This window comes from Procambarus clarkii, chromosome 86, assembly GCF_040958095.1.
Source record: "Procambarus clarkii isolate CNS0578487 chromosome 86, FALCON_Pclarkii_2.0, whole genome shotgun sequence".
Classification (NCBI taxonomy): domain Eukaryota; kingdom Metazoa; phylum Arthropoda; class Malacostraca; order Decapoda; family Cambaridae; genus Procambarus; species Procambarus clarkii.
Genome location: NC_091235.1, coordinates 3249649 through 3264642, shown reverse-complemented (window position 1 = coordinate 3264642; position 14994 = coordinate 3249649). Strand labels below are relative to the sequence as shown.

Genomic DNA, 14994 nt, shown 5'->3' with positions numbered 1-14994 from the left:
GAGGGAGGGAGGGAGGAGGGGTGAGAGGGAGGGAGGGAGGAGGGGTGAGAGGGAGGGAGGGAGGGTGGGTGAGAGCAAGAAGGGAGGGAGGGAGGGGGGGTGAGAGCAAGAAGGGAGGGAGGGAGAGGGGGGTGAGAGCAAGAAGGGAGGGAGGGAGGGGGGTGAGAGCAAGAAGGGAGGGAGGGAGGGGGGTGAGAGCAAGAGGGGGGGAGGGAGGGAGGAAGGGGAGGGTGAGAGCAAGAGGGGAGGGAAGGAAGAGGGTGGTGAGAGCAAGAGGGAAAGGAGGTAGGGAGGGAGGGGAGGAGGGTGAGAGCAAGAGGGAGGGAGGGAGGTGAGAGCAAGCCGGAGGGAGGGAAGGGAGGGAAGAGGGAGGAAGGTTAGAGTAGGGGGAGGAGGGGAAGGAGGGAGGGGGATGGGGAGGAGGGGAAGGAGGGAGGGGGATGGGGAGGAGGGGAAGGAGGGAGGGGGATGGGGCGGAGGGGAAGGAGGGAGGGGGATGGGGAAGGAGGGAGGGGGATGGGGAGGAGGGGAAGGAGGGAGGGGGATGGGGAGGAGGGGAAGGAGGGAGGGGGATGGGGCGGAGGGAGGGGAGAGGCATTAGCTAGGGTAGGGGAGAGGCATTAGCTAGGGTAGGGGAGAGGCATGAGCTGGGGTAGGGCATGGGTAGGGATAGATGGGGTGGGGGGAAGGGTGAGTTATTGTTAGTACACTCTCTCTCTAATGAAATGATAATTATTTGTTTATTTAAACATTTACAGGGACAATGAGTTTCACAACAATGTTTATGTAAAAGGTACATTCTAACAAAGCCATAAAATAAAACATGCAAGCCTTCTGGCCAACCAGGCACCTGAAACCCCAAGAGAACCTCCCACACCCCCAGATGACCGAGATCTGATAAGGCCAGTTGTCAACTTGCTCTTATCTAGCCCTCTGTATGTGTTCCCTATAGGTCTGATTGTAAGCCTACCTCCTGGGTCACCACTTGTGAACACCAACTAATCATACCTATAATAATTATACAATAAATCACTTCGAGCAGAGACGATTAACGTAAGTGGCGTTACTTTTTGGCTTAATAACTATGCATTATTAAGTGGAAATTTGAATGTGAACCAAAGACACCAATTCTCTGGAACCTATCCTTATTTAACTCTGCAGGTTTGTTACACATGTGGTTTTCTACAACTATCTCCCCAGTGGTTTGAGGGTCTATGATACCTTTGGCTGATAATGAAAATCCACAGATTTGAACAAAGCAATCATTCAATGTGGCTGAAACAGGATTAGTCATTGAAATGATTATGTACACAGACACCAATATTTACATGGCCAAATATGACCCACATTGACTGTGGAGCAGTCACCAAGTCAGCGATGTAACCACAGCCCATATTGCTCATAGACAAATACTATATCAGCCCTAATCTTACTATGTACTTGTGTGAAAGTAATAAACATTTGGCATAGAGAAAAGAGCAAGAATTTTGGTTTGATAATAAAGTCTTCAATGACTGCAAGCATAAAAAATTGACACTTTGCTCGTCCAGAAATCTAAGAGTTAGCCCATTAACACAAAAGCAAGGTGCCAAAAACATATTAGAAAGTGTTAAAAGAAAGAAAAAGAGAAAGTGGAGGAGGCCAAAACCGTCAGTAGTATGAAAGAGTTATATGACAGAACATTGGGATGACGGGACACCACGAGCGGCACTCTCATCCTGTAACTACACTTGGATAATTACACAAAAGAAACAATACTGACAACCAAAACTAAAGCGGCAAAGAAACATACACAATAAACCCAAAACAATCCTGGACTCTGGCACAAGTTGCATTTGATGCACAAATATAAGTTGATGGTTGAGGTATGTATGTGGTGTGTATGAAGGCATCTAGTGCTACAAGATAAACAATTACAACATGTATTTGGTGAAGACTGGGTTGAAAACATTCCCATGTATAAATTCATTAGAGCTGTCAACAACCGGCTGATTGCAAAAATTACCTTGCCCAGAATTTGCCAGACAGACACAAGGCCAGCCCACTCATGATGCAAGTTACCACTGAAACAGGGTTAGGTTGAGAGAATCATTCACAGAACTAGTGTACCTCTAACATATTCCACCAAGGAAAAAACAAAGGCACAGGAAGATTGCAAAAATATGCTGAACACTAATACTTGTGAAGGAAAATAGGGAAGCTCAGAGTCGAGGAGGAATGCAAACTAAGAAATGAAATAGGAGCATTTTAAAACTCCTTATCAAGGACTGTATTAGACTCTGGGTAGCAGCATGCAGGAAAGTAACACAGGGTCCAAGGCCTTCCTCTAAGGAGAGAGAGAGACAGGATTTCAATACTGGCCAGATGACTTAAAGCCATTGAAGAGGGATGGTTGATGTGATGTATTGCAAAATATCAGCAACCATCTCAAAGATGTTTGATGCTGACAGCTGGGCCATGGGGTAAACATCAGCAGTGACTGAGAATAAGAGGAGCAAGGGGAAGCGGGAAGGAAGAAAGAGTACTGAAAATGGAGAGAAAATGAAGACTTGAAAATGAACCATTTTCAAGGCTGTGAAGCCTTGAAAATGGTTTCAAGGCTTCACAGAAAATGAAGCCTTGAAACCACCAAACAACTCTGCTAACAATTCACACAAGACAAAGGAACTTTGTTCTGCTCAACTAGCTCAAAACTTCTTAGTACCAATTACTATCACAAGGGGGCCCAGCCTCAACCCTCTTGATTTTCCACCTCAGTTCTGGAGCTGATGAACAACCCAAACCGAACCAACGAACCTGGCAGGAGGTGAAGCTAGGCCTAATGACACTGCAGAACACCTGAGAAATACAAGCCTTGGAACAAGGAGCCAAGAAAATTGGGTCAACCAACAAGGAGTCCGCCAAGAGACAACCAGAAGCAGGCAGGCAGGTAGAAGGGAAGAGCCACTACTGGACACACATGATGCACCTCAGGCAGAACCAACTACCAAAGGACTCCTCCCAAAGCCTGCTGACTTATTCTTCCCCATTAAAGGTGATGGCTGTAAACAAAACTGCCCACCAGGGCTAAAGCAACAGAACCCTTGCCCCTAGCCTGAAGCTACCAAACCCTACAGCCAGAGGTGAGGGCCAACAAGAAGACAGCCTTAATTAAGAATGATATCCCGAGCCAAAGGGAACCATAAACCGACGTGAGAAGAGAAAACCAAAACGTAGTCAAGAGACTATGACAGCTCAGGAGCACGAGCTGGCCGAAGGTGAAATACAAGAAAACTTGCAATACAGTGCCGTGAAAGTCTTGAAGTGATTTGCTGAAAAAAACAGAGCCATTGAATAATGCCCAGGTTCAAACAGTGGGTTAGCAATGCCAGAAACCAAGAAGCTAGAAGGATCACCCTCCCAGAGTAAGGAGGGTGATCCAACCTGGACAGCACCCAGAGCAACATCTGAACTGGGACCATTTTCACCCATCTGAACTTGGGTTATAATGGTAATGTGGAAGGTCAGACAGGTAATGAAGCTTTTCAGACCCGAGAGATCGGAGAGGTACCGTAGGTCTTCTGAGGCCCATTTCGGGACCAAGAACAACCAAGAAACTCGCAGAAGAGACAAAACCAACATACTCGCATTGACCCAACACAGTGCCAGAGATGACTACTGACCTCAAATACAGAGGAGGAATTGATCAGCTCTTCTGATAGCTGCAGGAAAACCTGAAAAAACAAACAAAAAAAAAAACACATTGTGTGAGACTAAGAGCTCACAAAAAGCCAGATGCCCCCCAATGGCAGCATCATAGGAGTGAACCGCAAAAGGGCTGGTGTGAACCTCGAGCAAAACTAGACTTCTGCGATGCATGAATCGTACGTCAAGCAAAGGATGAAGCCTTCTCAGGAAGCGCAATGGCCCAATAATCTGACCCCACCCAACCAGACTGTCTCTGAAAGAGAACAAAACCCTGAAAGGACAACTAATCAATAGGGAGGCATGAATAAGCCACTGCAGAAACAACTTAAGCAAGAGCCACTTCCTCTGGAAAGAGAAGGGAAGAAAAAAGGGAGGCAGCCAAAGGGTAAGAGACCAAGCAGAATCTAAAGAGTAGGCCAAAACGAACTGTTGACACATGCGAGGCTGCTTGAACAAAATGCCGCCACCACCCCCCGAAGGAGAGGGGTGTGCATCTTGGGAAGTCGCCAAAGCTGGAACCTCAGACTACATGGCCACCATCCTCAGAATGGACCCCAGTGATGCCACATCCTTACACACACACAAGACCACTGCCAGGTGTGACCACGCTCAGTGGTCTTCCACAATAATGGTCCTGGACAGTGCAGGCAGCTGCACAAGGAGCCCACACCATTGGAATGTGACCAAGGAAACAAACGTCTTGGAAGAAGGGCAAAGTAAGCACTGCCCAGGAATACCTGAATGACTGAGCTCATCTCATACCATTCAAGAGAACTGGTCCAACAGAACTCCTGTCAACCACCTAAGAAGAGTCAGCTGGCCAGGCCAAACCTGAGACCTCAGACTGCAACAAACAGGCAAAGGAACCTGTGCTCAAAGCAGGCCAGGTCCAACATGAGAGAGCCACATTATGCAGGAGGTACAGAAGCAAATCTGTGTGACTCACAGAAGGTGCAGCATGGGAGGATGGAAACCTCAAAAAAAATAATGAATCCAAGGCCCCAAATGGGATCTGGAATCGAACCAGAGGGTAGTCAAGAGGTTCAACTTGTGCAGTGGAACGATATGATCCCCTGCAACAGAAGGAAGACCTTTCGCAGAGGGAACCAGGATCCATGAAGAGCTGAGAAACACCCAAGGGCACTCTTCAGGCTGCCCCTCAACCCTGGAAGCCTGCCATGAAGACTTCGGGAGCAGGTGTTGGGAGAAGAGTTGAAGTCGTTGCCCAACATCTGCGACAAAAAGATGCTCTTCCAAGATAATGGTTCAGGGCAACAAGACAGATCCGAAGGCAAGTGCCCCGAAATCCCAACAGAACCGGAAAGCTCAATTGCCTCTGCCGTAGACATGGATAGGACCACTCCCAGAAAAGGTCAAACTACACCCCAAGTTAAACCCTGACATGATTCCTAAACCCTCAGACACTGAGCCAAAACTAGGAAAAGAAGGGAAGACCAGAAGCAGGGTGAACCACACACGTAAGGCAAGGAAGGTGGTGGTGGTGGTGCAGACTTTGATCAGGTGGAAGTGTAGCCTAAGCTACTCTGTCCTTTTGGGATGCATTTTATTATCTCAACTTTCTGTAGCTTTAACTTCCAATTCTGGGTCCCTAAGCACCATAGGGCATCCAGCCAGTCGATATGCTGCGAATGCCCAACATGACCTCGCCTAGCTCACAAAGCAGCAAGCAGCTGCTGAAATACCTCTAACTAGGACCCAGAGTCCATCAAGCAGACCCAGTGAGAACACGCCTCACAGGACACAAGGTCATAGGTGTCATCGACTCAACAAACAGAATGGCAGAGAAAGAAAGAATGATCATCAGGTAGCAAAGAGGGACATTCCTCAAACTCGTGCCCTGCAAGGGGTAGGCTGGATGGAGCAATCCATACGAACCACATCAGACCTGCAGTGGATTCCAATAGCTTGAAGTATGTTAATCGAGTAGACACCCCAGGCACTGGGGGGCTGCTTACAGGAAGAACAGACACTAACTGCAGCCAATACTACCAGGTTACAAGTGGTGACCACAGTGTGCCAAATAAATAAGCACCTGAACCCAAACATACCCCAGCACAACCAAAGAATGCCCTCCAGCCAAAGGCTAAAACAGAGGAAGCAAAGTTCCTTGAATAGTCAAAGGCCAAGCTCTCCACCCCAGTAGCCAGACATCTCAGAAAGCAACCTCCAGAGCACACCAGAGGACAGAACCCACACAAGCCTGAACCAAAATGTCCATGTAAAGCCACGTAAATAAAAAAAAAATAATAATAATGCAAATGATGACAACAGTCCAAGGATGGCTGCCACTTAGCTTAAAGTAGCAGACCTTGTCATAATGTGGCAGAACAAAAGGACTACAAACTACACTGTGGCATCATCAACAAAACTGAGATGGGGAGTATACTGAGGGCTGAGGCAAGGCTTCCTGGTGGAGGTATTCAGTGCTAATGAGTGAAGAGCCATTCTGAGTGAATCCATTATTCTATGTGCATCATTTGCCAGCACGTCCTCTAAACAAAGACCCAAAGTCAATTCCATGCACCCTGTTTATGAATTAAAAAAATTTACGCACTTCTCAACTAAAGACGTCCGAGCACTTCCAGAACAAGTGCTTGGCCAACGACTTTTGTTTGAATTACAACGTAGTAAATGCTTCACCCATGTACTACAAATACAAAGAATCGCCAACAGAACTTGAACACCTAACCGGTGCCTAAATATGCACAATATGCTAATATATAATAATATTAATTTATATTTGATAAAAGTTTCGTTTTGAATGAACAGAATGCTAAAATTGATGAATGCATCTTTGGGGTCGACCATGGATAGAATAGACTTGGTCCGAGGATGGGTTGCCTTTTCATAGCAGCATTTAGGCTCTAGTATCTGTGAACCCTCCAGTAAAGCTGCACTGACTTTCTGGAGGCTTTTTCCAGTGAGGTGGCTGACTGTCTCACACTCCTTGTGCCTCTGTGAAGAGGCCAGATTCTAGCTCTCGTCCCCAGTATGCCAAACAGAACTTCCCTGACTGATGTGATCTCTTAGAATGGAGCAACCTCGGGAGGATAGCGCCAAGGAGCCACTAAGGTACTCCTAGTACATTACCACTATGACAAGTCACAGTGCCATGGCCAAATTTTCAGCACTGGCTGGGAAAGGAAGTCAACGCCTGAACAAAACATTCGATGTTACCAAGTACAACGGATATGGGGAAGAAGAGACTATCAAAAATCTTTGCTATCCAGAGGTGCTGAGTATGTTTACCATGATTGGGGAGAGTGAATGTGTTCATGCATAGTATCTATATTCTCTGGGCCTCTAAAATATATTCAGTGTTTTAATAGCAATTTCTGAGAGTTCTGCCACTGATAAGACAAAGAAAAGTTCTAATGGAAGCTTTTAAATGCGTTTTTCGTAGCCCAAATCAGCATCTCGCCAATGTTGAGAATAGCAACAAGGTGGCCAGCTTGTTCCTTTGAGTCATGACACTAGAGCTAAATTGCTAGAGACAAAGTAATATTCGAGCCAAAGTACCAGACCTCAATGAAGGTGGTGATCATTGGCAACCACTTCTTTTTCAGTATATGGAGGCTCAAAATATTTGGTACACATTTGCGAGCCAAACAGATCATGAATGATGGAGTACAAATGATACCAGTGTTTACACTAGAGCAGATACTATGTAAAGATCTTACAGTATCAGGGGGAGCATAAGGCAGTGATGTTACAATAAAGTAGAAAAACTCGCAGACAAGCCGACTATCTCTACAAATGCAGTTAACACCACTGCCAAGGAGGACCATAAGAAGTAGCCAAGCATGAAGCAGGGTCCAACACAAGAGGTGCAGAGCTAGCAGGGAGGTTCCACTAATGAGATGGGAAACTAATCTTCCAAGCCAGTTTGACTCCAAGATTCGGTCACCCGCCATATGGGAGAGTATGAGCATGTGTAGCTGCAGAAACAGATACAAAACAATACAATATGTATGCAAGCGATGAGTCACAACGTGGCTAAAGTATGATGACCAGACCACACACTAGAAGGTGAGGATCTTCGACTTCAACATAATCGACTTGAGAATGGTCCAGGACGGACCGAAATGTTGTCATCCCTTCACCTTCTAGTGTGTGGTCTGGTCATCAATACAATATGTATATTTGAATTCACTTCCCAGTGCCCCCCTTCCCCCGAGTCAGGGAAGGTATAAGCACTAAGGCTACCTTAGGAGGATCAAGGAGAGAATAGCATTTACCAATCAGTGACTACGGGCGATTGAAATTGGCTTTTAACGCATATCCTCCTAGTCGTCCATACCTAATACAGTACACTAATCTAAACCTCATAACATTACCTCTCAATATTAAAGTTTTTATCTAATCTTGTTTTAAATTTGTGGATGTAATTGGCTTCAACAACCATTTCCTTCAATGTATTCCACTTGCCAAAACCCATACAGGGAACAAGAATTTCCTCTGCATCTCTCACGATGCCATGTGCTGCTTCCACAGATGTCTGTCGCGTCGTCTTTTTTTTTTTATAATTTAAATAAGTTTCCTCTATCCACTTTGTTCCCCTGCTGATGATGATGTAGTAATCACATCCCCTCAGTTTCATCTATCATCCAAGGCTTAGTTCTCTCAGCCCGTCCTCATAGGTGAGGCCGCTCAATTCTTTTACAAACTGCAAATTGTGCTAATTGCAAATATTCTGAATTTTCTCAAGGTTCTATTTATACTTCACAAGAGGTGGATTCCATGCTGGAACTGCATATTTAAGTAATGGCCTTGTATAGGCAGTGTGTATGAATAAAGCCTCCGTATTTAGATTCGTAAATGACATTCTTATGTTTGCTACTTTCCCACATTACCGATGTTATCTCATTCACATGAGCTACTGGCATTAATGATGGGATTGTGTCTACTTCCAGGTCATTTTCTCCAATTGTTTCATGTAATGTCTTTACCTTTATTGAATAGTTAAATACAGGTCTCCCTTACCTATATTGTTTTGCACTTTAGACTAAATTCCAGCAGCCCAAACCGGAAGATTGTTAAGGTTTTTCGGCAGCACCTAATTGCCCTATTCAGTTTTAACGCTCTTCATTAACTTGGCATCACATGCAAGAGCTCACTGTCTGCGTGGTCATCTCAAATTAAAAACGGCAATGTATTAGGACAGAGGACAGCCCAGTGAAACACTTTTTCCCACTCTTCTCCAGCTTAATATATCCTCTCTGACAATGACCCTTTGTTTCCTGTATGTCAAGAACTCATGTACCCAGTTCAGTACCTTTCCTGTTATCCCAACTACAATTTCCAAATGTATTTGTCTTGAGAGGAACTGTAAAGCTTTTTGGCAGTCCAGGAAAATCAAGTCTACCCATCATTCGTTCTCATCTTATTTTGGCGAACATCGCAGATTTCAATCAAGTTTGTTAAGCATCATTTTCTTTCTGAAGCTATGTTGTGCCTCTGCATTAAAATTTACTCACTCCAAATGGAGTGCATGTTAATGACACTGATCTAATTTAGTGCAGCATATCTGTCCCATTCCATTCACCAGGACTGTGTGGATCTTTAACTGTGGACCCCACTCATGTGAGGCAGTAGCTATCTACTGGGCTATGAGCAGTCTAAAAAAGGAATGTTTCCAGAAGCAGCATCTTGCTGCCAAACTGGCAGGTGAATGGAATGTTTATTTCCACAAAAGTTGGGATGGCAATTTATATCGTCCAACTTTCTTGAATATTTTAACTACACTTGCATTTTTTCCAGATTTCTGGTTGCTCTCTCGTCTAGTGTAATGGTGAATACTATAATAGTACGTAACAAAATTCTTTGTTACCCATTAACTCTCCTGGCTCTCTACACTGTTGAACCATGGGCTTGCCAGTCTCCTTTCATCTACATTCCTCGTGAGAGGTATGGATCATTTCGTTTCTTCTCTGCATTTGTGTTGAGTTCCATCATCTCATTTACCAACTTTCCTTTCAATTCAATCTCACATTGAACATCCTGCAGGTATTCTCTAGCCCTCCTGTACTCCTTTATGTATTTTCTCTTCCTTCTTGCTCTTTTTCCAACTCTCTTACAGCTGTACAATGTAATCAAACAACAATGGAGTGATCACTGGCTTCTAGTTTTATCACATTTTAAGTTCTCTACATTGCTTTTTTTGGGTAAAAATCAGGTCCAGGTAGTTTTTAGATCCCTCACTTTCTCCCATCGGCTCCTCATTATGCTACAACAGGAAGTGTATGAAGTATCCACAAATCTTGCTCTCCACGTTTTATCTAACCCCCATTAGAATCATTCATTGACTAATTTATTTTCTTGGGTTAAAATCCCCAAGAAACTAGGATCTTTACCCTGGCTTTCCTTGCCATAGTGGCCACCTTTTCTATTATCTTTAGACATGTTTCATTGCATTTATCATACTCTTCCCTTTATCTTCTGTCAGTTAGTGGTAGGTGTTAAATAAAACAGTCCACTGTCTTCATGGTCCTCCTTGCTGTTGTCATAACTAGTATAAAATTCCCCTGGTTGATTACCTAGGAAGCAGGGCATAAAGAGCTAGATTTCACTTCCCTGTAGTCACTGATAGGAAAGCATCACCAGAATCTCTAGTGGAGGGTGTATATATTCCAAAGGATATACAAATCTAATGCCAACTTGACCCAAGTCCAGTTAAGTATAACGGCCAGACTAGCCAAATGATTCAGTTGGACATTTCTAAATCTCCGTTTCACACAAGTATCCGGCATAAAAATAGTGTGACAACTCTCAGAAGGAGAAGCCAGTAGGCAGGCTCAAAGTCCAGATGAAATGTATCCAAGAATATACAGGTCTCCATGCAACGACAATGCACGAGGCTGAAACACATCCACTGGGTGTGTTTCACTTGTGCACCACTGCAGTAGGCAAGAGTGGTGAGTAACAAGTCACTCGCCCATCAGAGTGGTGCACTAAGAGTCCACTCACCATACCAAGGCAACACCAACAAGATGGACACTAACATAAGCCCTCCACCACCACCATCCCTGCCACAACTAGCTCCTAGATGTACAGTCAAAATGGTCATCACATCCACCAGACCACTGCATCCTAGCCAAGTAGAATGATACTTTTTGTATATTTATGATCGTTGTACGACTGATTTACGTAATGGGTTTTTGTTTTGCACCTGAAGGTAATCCACATATCTTTATCTACAGCATAAAACTTAGGGTTTTTTTTTGTTTTTTTTTACACTATATAGTGTAAAATGCACTTTATATTGGAGACAGGAAATATGTCAAATTCCTAAAAAGGTAACAGAACTGAACCCAAGTGATAATTTTATTTAGTAATGTACAATTATATACTGTACAATATTGCACCACAATTAAAATAAATTAGCAAAATCAATGAATGATATATATAAAATGGAAATTTAGTACATGTAAATTTCAATAATTTATTTTTTAAAGCTTTTGATGAGAAAATTCTGCAGAGGTAGACCATAAGACACTATCAGTCAATTTGCATGGAGCCTGTTTCACTAAAAATATAGTGAGAGCCTAATCTCAACTCACCACAACCATCTTCACCATTAGGAGGCCTCTTAAGCCAAACTATATCATTGCCAAACTGTACACAAAGCAAATAGCATACTGGGATGTATTTCTAGAATTATTAGCAATACAACATCTAATGCTATTTTTCAGTTTTATCTACTAGTTAGTTCCAGTTTTATATTAGGCAATTGAGCTTTGGTTACTGAACAAGTGAATGGACACAGAAAAGAATTAAAATAATTTGATTAAAAACCTCTTATGAAGAATTTAAACAAAAAATTACATTCTTTAGAAAGATGATGAATATGGGGTGACAAAGGAAATGGAAGAATGAAAAAGGGAAAATTTGCCCTACATTTCTATCCCTGGAATCTTTAACCACTGTACTGTGCACACTTTGATATCATGCGAATAATGGGGTGTGCACAGCAGCACATCACGATTGTACATCATAAGATTCAAAACTCAACAGGTACATAGGGCTCGCATCCTGTTCCTCGGGACTCCAGTAAACATCTTAAAAAGATGGCATCTTAAAAAAAAAAAAATCCCTGAATTGTGAGAGCCTCGGTACTGCCAGAGAAAGCAAGGTTGGCACATGTAGCTGGAACTCTCAGCCCAGCTGCACAAGTTGGGGCAACAGCACCACTTAATAATCATGAATATAATAAGTAGCCCCTCAAAAATTTTGCAATAATATTGACATAGATGATCCCGACTGTAATAAAAATGATATACAAGGTTCAGATATCAGTGACCACGATGCTAGTTATGATGTTCACAGCACAGAGCCTAGGTTTCTGAATCTACGCATCATGCATAACGACGCCTCATGTTCCTCTATAAAATATTCTTGTGGAAAATGATTCATATCCATGATTTAGTGACAGGAATCTGATGATAATAGCAGTGTTCATAGTAATAATAGCAATGTGTGAAGTATATTTCTGGGTATTTTTCTGTCAGGAGAAGTGGTCTGCTTGAGTGAGCTGGTCACAGCGTGTAGCTCTGTATTGTGCTAAGGTTTCATTACCCACACGCCACAATTACTTAGTGGTTCATTATGGATTATAAAAATATAAATGTATATACCATGTATATATAGTGTAATAACAGCAAAAACACTGATCTAAAAATAAAATGCATGTGTCACTAGATACACACACCATATCTTAACAATTATGTTCCACAAATTTAACTACAGTATGTAAATTCCTCAAATTTACATACTTGAATTTGGATGGATGATGGACAGATGTCTAATACTACTACACTATTCAATAAGATTACTGCAAAAACTATATATATATATATATATATATATATATATATATATATATATATAATCTTTCAAAGACATTGAAATAATCATGTACAAATGTATTTGTGGCAGCCCCTGCTACACTGCTGGGCTGGAGCACACACCGCCGCTGGCACGCACTATCAGCGCCTGAATACTGCCAGATTTCCTCGCCAAAGTATCACGGCTCGCCATCACAGCCAAAGTATGTTGCACTAAATTTGTTTTCGTTTAATTTTCCACGTACAGAGAATGCATTTTAACAAGAGATTCTCAGGAATAATTTTTCTCTGCACACCAGGTGGTTTGTCATATTTAATAGCAGTGCAGCAGAGTTTATAGTATATACATATGTATATACTATATATGCATATATATGTACAGATTATCTGAAAAAAATTAATACAATGCATAGAATCACAAGATAGATTTACATTGATATTCCACTATGTTAAAAAATTGATTTTTTTTTCTTTTAATAATTGTGTGGGCTGTTTGGTACAAGGTATGCACTAATGAAGTTTGGACACTAGGGTACCAACAGGGTTAATAAGGTGTTAAATATATCAACACAATAGAACAGTTAACAATTGATACAAAGCACACAAAAAAGATCTAGGTAAACATGGGTTTTGTAATTTAATGTTTGATATATGGAGCAAATTATCCCTGTATCGTAACAGATGGTTGCTGGATTGCTTCAAGCAAATGTGTGCTTGGATATAGACGGAGCTGCTTAGGATGGGCTCATAGGCCTTCGCACAGTTCTTATGCTTCGTTAAGAAATATACAACTTGAAAACCACTAGTGTGGCAATTACTTACTGATTAGGGAAAACATTCAATCAGTTCCCCCCCCCCCCCCCCAAGAAATATTTAAGTACTTTTGACTATTAATGCCGGCTTAATAGTTGTCTGGATGTAACAAATGAAAGCAGCTGTTAATTTTTAGACATTACATGTAATACAATGAGAAAATTGTTCAGGTTTTATGCCCACAAATAATGGTAATTGAGCACCACATTTGTAGCTTTACTGTAACACTCGTGTGACCCAGCAACATGTAGTGGTGATGGTGGCTTTACTGTAACACTTGTGTAACCCAGCAACAACATGTAGTGGTGATGGTGGCTTTACTGTAACACTCGTGTGACCCAGCAACATGTAGTGGTGATGGTGGCTTTACTGTAACACTCGTGTAACCCAGCAACAACATGTAGTGGTGATGGTGGCTTTACTGTAACACTCGTGTGACCCAGCAACATGTAGTGGTGATGGTGGCTTTACTGTAACACGCGTGTAACCCAGCAACAACATGTAGTGGTGATGGTGGCTTTACTGTAACACTTGTGTAACCCAGCAACAACATGTAGTGGTGATGGTGGCTTTACTGTAACACTCGTGTGACCCAGCAACATGTAGTGGTGATGGTGGCTTTACTGTAACACGCGTGTAACCCAGCAACAACATGTAGTGGTGATGGTGGCTTTACTGTAACACTCGTGTGACCCAGCAACATGTAGTGGTGATGGTGGCTTTACTGTAACACGCGTGTAACCCAGCAACAACATGTAGTGGTGATGGTGGCTTTACTGTAACACTCGTGTGACCCAGCAACATGTAGTGGTGATGGTGGCTTTACTGTAACACGCGTGTAACCCAGCAACAACATGTAGTGGTGATGGTGGCTTTACTGTAACACTTGTGTAACCCAGCAACAACATGTAGTGGTGATGGTGGCTTTACTGTAACACTCGTGTAACCCAGCAACAACATGTAGTGGTGATGGTGGCTTTACTGTAACACTCATGTAACCCAGCAACAACATGTAGTGGTGATGGTGGCTTTACTGTAACACTTGTGTAACCCAGCAACAACACATAGTGGTGATGGTGGCTTTACTGTAACACTCGTGTAACCCAGCAACAACACAGTGGTGATGGTGGCTTTACTGTAACACTTGTGTAACCCAGCAACAACATGTAGTGGTGATGGTGGCTTTACTGTAACACTCGTGTAACCCAGCAACAACATGTAGTGGTGATGGTGGCTTTACTGTAACACTCGTGTAACCCAGCAACAACATGTAGTGGTGATGGTGGCTTTACTGTAAAATGCGTGTGACCCAGGAACAAAATTCAGCATCTTAAAAATTATATTCAGTAAATAGTTTCTTGTTGTGCACGAGTTTAGGTTAGGCTAGGTTGGTTTGATACAAATAAGCTTGTTTCAAATAAGGTTTCAAAATTTACTGAACTAAAATTGAACTTTATTTATCCAGTCACTTTGTTTTCAGAAACAAAGTAATTACTGTACGTTTAAATATATTATCCAACCTTAATACCTGTGCATACGCTTATGCTTCCCAAAAATGTCAAGTGATTGAATTGCTCAATATAACAAATGGCCAATCACAATGTCTATGAGAGTTAGAGTCTGAGATGCA

General features: G+C 42.6%; 2 protein-coding genes across 3 annotated transcripts in view; one reads left to right on the top strand and one right to left on the bottom strand.

The window, feature by feature from the left end:
* LOC123769138 (putative leucine-rich repeat-containing protein DDB_G0290503) overlaps positions 1 to 14994 on the bottom strand; it is a 273502-nt gene that overhangs the window by 124037 nt on the left and 134471 nt on the right.
* Positions 899 to 14994, top strand: part of LOC123769148 (acyl-coenzyme A synthetase ACSM3, mitochondrial) — a 401722-nt gene continuing 387626 nt past the window's right edge. For both annotated transcript variants that reach the window (XM_045760127.2, XM_045760117.2), the window contains exons 1-2: positions 899 to 1053; positions 12643 to 12754. The gene's annotated coding sequence lies outside the window, so the exon portion shown is untranslated. The remainder of the gene's footprint in view (positions 1054 to 12642; positions 12755 to 14994) is intronic.